Below are 7,541 nucleotides of genomic sequence, written 5' to 3'. Positions count from 1 at the left end.
GTGATTTCGCTGGAACTTATGCATATGCTTTAAAGGTTAAAAACAAAAAGAACAAAAGACAATTTTTTTACTTCCATTTTATATTCTACAAGATTGGGTTTATGACTTTTGAAGAACAATGACTATGTCTACTCAGTTTTTCAAATTTTAAGAGACCAACCTGAAGACTTTGCTCAGGTTTTCTAAGGTAACAGATTACTGATGGTTTCTTGCAGATAAATAAATTAACAATGAGCTCAGCAATACTTATAGTTTCAACTTCCATCTTTCTGAATTGCACCAGTTTTGCCTCTGCATTTACCCTGTATGTACAAATACTGCAATATGTGATTGTGAAAGGTACAGTATATGTTGCCCTCTAGTGATTCACATGAACATAGGAAAAGCCATGCAGACTTTCTCAACTATTCAGATTCATGTAAGATTCATATATAGAACACTTATATGCAGAATCTATGCACTATTTCCCATTATTTTATTGTCAAAGTCCTTTAATAGCTTCAGCTTTTACATCGTAATTTCTTATTATACAAATAAAAGACAAACTTTATCCTTCATTCTTCTTTAAAACAAAAATTTAAATATACAAATAAGAAAAACCAAACCAAGAAAACATTATAAGAGAAAAAGAAGTATTTTTGTTTCTTTTAGCTATTACTAAGCACTATATTTCTGTGGAGTGCTTTTAACCAGAGAAGTCATTAACCTAAATCCATGGCCTGGTAAAAGTTAATTTCCTTTATGTTAGTATTTCCTGAATATAAGAAATGAAAAGAAGAATTGACCACTTCACAAAAAGATCTAAAATAATGTATATTGATGGTATATATACTGTCCCTAGCAAAGTTACTTGAGATACATGTTTAAAATGCAGATTCTTTGTCCCCATATCTGAATCAGGGAATGGTGCCAAGGAATCTGTACTATTATTTGGTTCCCAAGTGATTCTTGACCATTTCAAACATTGGAATGTCTCATTCCTTCTATTTCCCTCTTACACCATTTCATGTTTTCCTTTGCACAATTAGTCTTTCCTAGCCATATATCAAATGTTAAAAGTACTTCTAGTATATGATTTTTATTGCTTTTTATATTTTATTTCTGATGAAACATGGTTTCCTTTCTCTCTCATTTTCCTTTCATGCTGCTGGGGATTGAATTAACAGTACTTTACCATTGAACTACATTCTTAGCCCTACTTATTTCATTTTGAGACAGGGTCTTGCTAAGTTGCTTAGGGTGCCCTCAAACTTATGATCCTCCTACTTCAGCCTCTAAACTCCCTGGAATTACAGGCATGTGCCACCACAATCAATGACATGATTCCTTATTGTTTTATCTTTTTATCTTAACTTGATTTTATGAAACTATATAATCCCTATACTAAGAAAATGATCTTTTAGCCAATTCAATTTCTAAAGAAATAGGAATGGTTCCTAACCCATAGTATATATTCAAATGCTGTTTTCCTTTTACTTTTGATGAATGGTAGATATTATTAAGGATATTTCAACTTCTTAATATTTAAAGTATTTAGCATATAATCACAATTATTTTTACATTGTTTTTTTCATTAAGCTAATACAACAATAATGTTAGATATTAACACTAACCTTTCTGATTATAGCATAAGAATCAGGGCAATAAAGATTAGATTTTAGACCCAGTATTTCAGTGAGTATGAGAGAGAGCCATAATTTAAAGAAAAAATGATCTATCACATCAAGCTATCAAAGGTAGTATTTTGAAATAGATATAAAAGTTATAGTCACCTCTTATGTTGGCACTGAGGAAATGAGAAAGCCAAAGTATATCAGGGCAGAACTTATTTTTAAAATATACTTATTTCAGTAGTACTGAATATTTATTATTGATGAATTTTGAAAATATCATCAATAAAATTGCTAACCTAGGAAAATTAGAACCTAACAAAAGTTTGTTTTCTATTCAAATTTAGAATAAAACCTCATATAGTTATAAGAAGGAAGTATTGGATATAAATAAGTATCTAAAGGCTGTGCTTTGAGGATGTCCTCAGGAAACAATATCAGTGTAGGTGAGAGAAATATGTGGACAGGATCAGGATCAGGATCAAGGAAACAGTGTTCTAGTTTGCTTCCTTCCTTAGTTTTTTCTTTTTATTTTTTCCTACTTTATATTTTAGTTCATTTGTACTTCTATAACATAACACCTGAGACTAAATAATTTATAATGAGCAGAAATTAACTTTTCACAGTTCTGAAAGTAGCAAAGTTCACAATCAATGTGCTACCAGGTTTGGTGTCTATACAGGCTGCCCTCTGCTTCCAAGAAAGTGCTTTGAATAATGTGTCCTCCAGAGGGTAGGAATGCTATATTTCCACATGATCAAAGGGACACAGGTAAAAGGAACAAATGCCCTCCTGAAATCCTTTTATTTATTTTTTTTTAAAGAGAGAGTGAGAGAGGAGAGAGAGCGAGAGAGAGAATTTTTAATATTTATTTATTTTTTTTAGTTATCGGCGGACACAACATCTTTGTTTGTACGTGGTGCTGAGGATCGAACCCGGGCCGCACGCATGCCAGGCGAGCGTGCCACCGCTTGAGCCACATCCCCAGCCCGTGAAATCCTTTTATTAAAGAATTGATCCAGGCCCAAGGGCCTCATCTTGATGACCGAAACACCTGTCAAAGTTCCACCTTCCTATCCTCTTGCATTGGGGATTAAGTTTGTAACACATGAATTTTGAGGTATACATTCAAATTATAGCACCTAGTGTCTGGGAGCTGCAGTCACCTGGTTGATTTACTTCCCTGGTTCCTTCTCAGTATTTATTTGCTGTTCCTTTATTCCTTCAATATTGTAGCTCCCAGGGCATTCTACTTCCTATATGTCCTTGTCCAAATTTTTATTTTCCCATAAATTTTACATATTATCTTTTAAAACATATATGCACTGTGTGAAGTAGTATACAAATATGACATTTATATAATACTGATTTGATGTTTTGTACTATGGGTTAGGCTGAATGTAGTGTGGCCAAAATGTGTCTCAACATTAGAAACCATTTTATTCACACTTTATTATTTGTATCTTGTTACAATGTGCACATTCTCTTTTCCTCCACCATACAGATTTTAACTGTGGTAAAATATGATAAAATCTGAATGAATTAACTGTGTTAATTCATTCTACTATACTTTTATATGTTATTATGCTTTACAAGGGCAATCATTTCTATATTTTAATGCTACTGGTGGAGAAGAATCATGTTTTTCAATAGGCAGACAATTTTTTAAAAAAAAACCCAGCAACTTATACTTCATCTGTAGTTTATAAGAACTTCTTACTCCACCTCTTCATTAATACTGTTTAATTGTATACATTTGGTATTATTATATTTAGTTTTTTTCTAATTTATCAAGATGCTGATATTTCTATGAGTAGTGAGCACTTAGATATCACCTGTATAAAGAGGCTATTCAAGTCACTTGGCTGTTCTTCTCTTGGTGTTTTTGTCTTTTCTTATTAAATGTATTTTGTCATGTTTCATGTAATTTATCTTACCTGTCAATTTCTTGTTAAGTGTATTTAGTCATGTATCAGGTAATTTATCATACACTTTAATGGTATGACTTCATTTAGTGATTATTTTAATGCCCAACTTATTAATTTGGTAACATTTTATTTTGTGCAACTTTGAAAATAAATATGTTCCACGTTGCTGTGTAGTTCTTACAGTTGAAACAAAGGGTGCTCTTCTATTTAAAAGTAGACACCAGTCTTAAAGTTATATGGGGCAGAGTCTCAGTAAGTTGTTCACCCTCATCTTGAAATTTCTTTTTATTATTATTATTATTATTATTATTATTATTATTATTATTATTATTTATATGTGAAAGTGGAATTCAGCATTAGAATATTCTAAGCTTATCCATATCCAAAATAACACTAGAAGTAAGGGATAATACAATGCAATCTAAAATTAGATATTTGGGCTGGGATCACAGTTCCCTGTGAGTTTGCGTGCAGAATATCTAAGATACTGGGTTCAAACTCATCACAAAAAGCATATGTTCAGGTGAGATGAAGTTAGAAGTTGTTTTAATCTGCCTTTTCACCACTGTGACTAAAGAAATTGACTAGAGAAATTGTAGAGGAATAAAGGTTCATTTGCAGGCTTAGGGTTTCAGAGGTCTTATTCTTTGGAAGAATGCTCAATTTCTCAGGGTTTAAAGTGAGGCAGAATATCATGGCAGAAGGGTGTGGAAGAGGGAAGAAACTTACATGGTCATCATGAAGCGGAGACTCTCTTTTGGGGGGAATATACAAATTTACACTCCAAAGCCAAATCCCCAATTTCCACTTCCTCCAGTGACACACTATCACTTCAGTTACCACAGTTAATTCATTCAGGGATTAATTCACTGATGAGGTTAACTCTATGACCAAGTAATTTCTTCTCCTAACCTTTCTGCATTGTCTCACATGTGATCTTTTGAGGGGACACCAACAACTGGATCATAACATAAATATAGCAGAATATAGGCTTGTAATCCTTTCTTTCTCTACTGATAAATTAAATACACATCTACTCATTTTATGGGTCTTTCTCTGACAAAGCCACAAATGAATTCAGGTACATTGGACAATTGAGATTTAGATACATTGGACAATTGAAAAAATACCCACAGTGAAATGAGTAGAAATAGCTGGGATACACCAGGGCATTTGAGTTGTTGAGTGAAGTGCCACATATGTGAGAAAAAATCAGGGGTAACCTTAAATAAAAATAGATTGAGATCATATATAAGCTGACTTTAAAATTTTCTGTGATTTTCATCTTAATTTATTCATTGGTTAGAGAAGAAGTGATATATAAGTATGAAAATGACAAAGTGGTAGTCTTCTTCTTGGTGCCTTTTCATTTGCATCACAATCTGAAGTCAGGTCAGAAAATTTAAGTATCAAAGATGTCAGTTTTTTTCCCAAAAAGAGATTTTTCCAGTGTTTTTGATAACTTCTGTTGCTGGAAGAATTGCTTCTCTCTCAACTCAATTATAGGTACCAAAGGGGAAAATCAAGCCAACTACTGATAGAATAAATAACATTTGAGCACTTTCTGAGGCCTGACCTACCTTTGTTCACCCCCAAAATAATTCCAGGCCTAACAATTGTTTTTAGAAGTAGTTTCTCCATGTACTGAGCATCTAAAATTAGTGCCTTCTGTTCCAGGGAGTATATCCTAAAAATTTCTATAAGCAATAGAGACTGAACATGTGCAAATATATTCACATATTACAAACAGGTGGATTTGGATTTTTTGTAACTACTTCCAAAAACTTAAATTTTCAGCATTACTGTTAAAACTGTGTTAGAAATCAAAGATTCCTGTTTCATCACGGAAAATATTTACAGCACACTCTTCCTCTGGCCTGGAATATAACACAGTTGCACCAGAAGCTTAGTGCATCAGTCAAATGAAAAAGTTTCTGCACTCTGTGTCGTCTTGTCAGAATGCCTATGATAAAAATCTGAAAGATAGGGGCTGGGGTTCTGACTCAGTTATAGAGTACTTGCCTAGAACATGGGAGGCACTGGGTTTAAGCATCAGAACCACATAAAAATAAAGAAAATAAAAGTTATTTGTTTATCTATGACTAGTGAATAAATAAATAAAATGTTTATATTAAAAAATAAAAATATGGCGACTGAGGAGGACGTGGAACTGGAGTTGGAAACCGAGACCAGCAGCCCTGAACGGCCCCTGAGAAGGCACAGAAGCATGACAGTGGTGCGGCGGACCTGGAGCAGGTCACTGACTATGCGGAGGAGAAGGAGATACAGAGTTCCAATCTGGAGACCGCTATGTCCATGATCGGAGATAGAAGGTCTCGGGAGCAGAAAGCCAAACAAGAACGGGAGAAGGAACTGGCAAAGGTCACTATCAAGAAAGAAGATCTGGAGTTGATAATGACAGAGATGGAGATTTCTTGAGCAGCAGCAGAGAGAAGCTTGCGGGAACACATGGGAAACGTGGTGGAGGCTCTTATTGCTCTGACCAACTGATATGTACTTTTTCAGGCATATTTACAGGATTAACTTATTGCAATAAAGACTTTTTTTGCAAAAAAATAAATAAATAAAATAAATAAAAAATAAAAATCAGAAAGATAGTAGGTACCCCAGAACATATATGCATGGATATAAAGACTCACTTGTGAATATGCTAGTGGGAATATAAATTGTATAAAGCTATTTTTGAAAATGATATTAAGGTTCTTCAGTAAGTTGAAATAAAAATGCCACATGAGGGGCTGGGGATGTGGCTCAAGCGGTAGCGCGCTCGCCTGGCATGCTTGCGACCGGGGTTCAATCCTCAGCACCACATACCAACAAAGATGTTGTGTCCGCCGAGAATTAAAAAATAAATATTAAAAATTCTCTCTCTCTCTCTCTCTCTCTCTCTCTCTCTCTCTCTCTCTCTCCCTCCCCTCTCTCACTCTCTCTTTAAAAAAATGCCACATGATTCAGTAGTAGTAATTCTGGGTATGTATCTAAAAAAATTGGAGTAACTACATCATAGAAAACAGTACAATTATATTTTCATTGTAGTATTTTTCACAGAATCTGGTAAAAGAACTGAAGTATCTTTAAGGTAAATGATAGGTTGGGCATGGTGCAACCTACCTGTATTCCCAGCAGCTTGGAAGGGCGAAGCAGGGGAATCATGAATTTAGAGCCAGTCTCACAAAGTTATCAGTGAGGCACTAAGCAAATCAATGAGATATTGTCTCTAAATAAAATATAAAAAAGGAGCTGGTGATGTATCTCAGTGGTTAACTAGCTCTGATTTCAACACACAGTACAATAAATAAATAAATAAGCCCAACACATTGACCCTATGTTTTACTTTCCAAGACGCAATTTACTTGCACCCTTTCTGGATTAACTGGACAGAATGTGTCACATTCTTTAACAAACTATTATATGCAGGAGAAATGCAGTTTCAAAATAATGTTTGTAAGAGAAACACAAGTTGCACTGAAGGGGGGACTTTTGTGACCCTGTTAAAGACCAGATTCTGGAAGTCAGGAAAATAAAGATAATTCCTACTAAGCATAAAATCTGCAAGAGTTTATGATTAAGAATTCAGTTAGAAATTGTGAACATGAGGCTAATTAACCCAAAGTTGTCATGGCAGTGGATACTTGAGAGTTTGATATTATCCTGCTGTGAGTCCGAAGTCAAGAAGTGTACCTGCAGAGGACTCTGTAGAATCTTTTTTTAGTTATCTACTAAACTGGAGAGCAAAAAAGCCATACTTTTCTCTTTACAGAGTGGACACATTTTCTCTCTTCAAACTGTCACCTTTTTCCTCCCTTATATCACTTCTAAGAAACTCATTGTGTCTGCTTTTTTCTCATGTGAAATGCTCACAAAGAGAAAGCAAAATCTATAAACTGACATCCAGTTCTTGGAGAAAAATTAGAAATAGTACATCCATTTGAAATATAGCATAAAAAATAGTTGATAAGGCAAAGAGGAAATGCTGGCATTA

At 34.2% G+C, this 7,541-nt stretch overlaps 1 pseudogene across 1 annotated transcript; it reads left to right on the top strand.

The window, feature by feature from the left end:
• The first annotated feature begins 5,684 nt into the window (after window positions 1–5,684).
• Window positions 5,685–6,100, top strand: LOC308634912 (huntingtin-interacting protein K-like; annotated as a pseudogene). The gene has a single exon. The product of its transcript is annotated as a huntingtin-interacting protein K-like (transcript).
• Window positions 6,101–7,541: the final 1,441 nt, after the last annotated feature.

Source organism: Spermophilus citellus (genome assembly GCF_964194105.1).
Source record: "Spermophilus citellus genome assembly, chromosome: 16".
In the NCBI taxonomy this organism is placed as follows: Eukaryota; Metazoa; Chordata; class Mammalia; order Rodentia; family Sciuridae; genus Spermophilus; species Spermophilus citellus.
The sequence above is the reverse complement of the archived record's forward strand: the minus strand, read 5'-3'. Positions and strand labels throughout refer to the sequence as shown.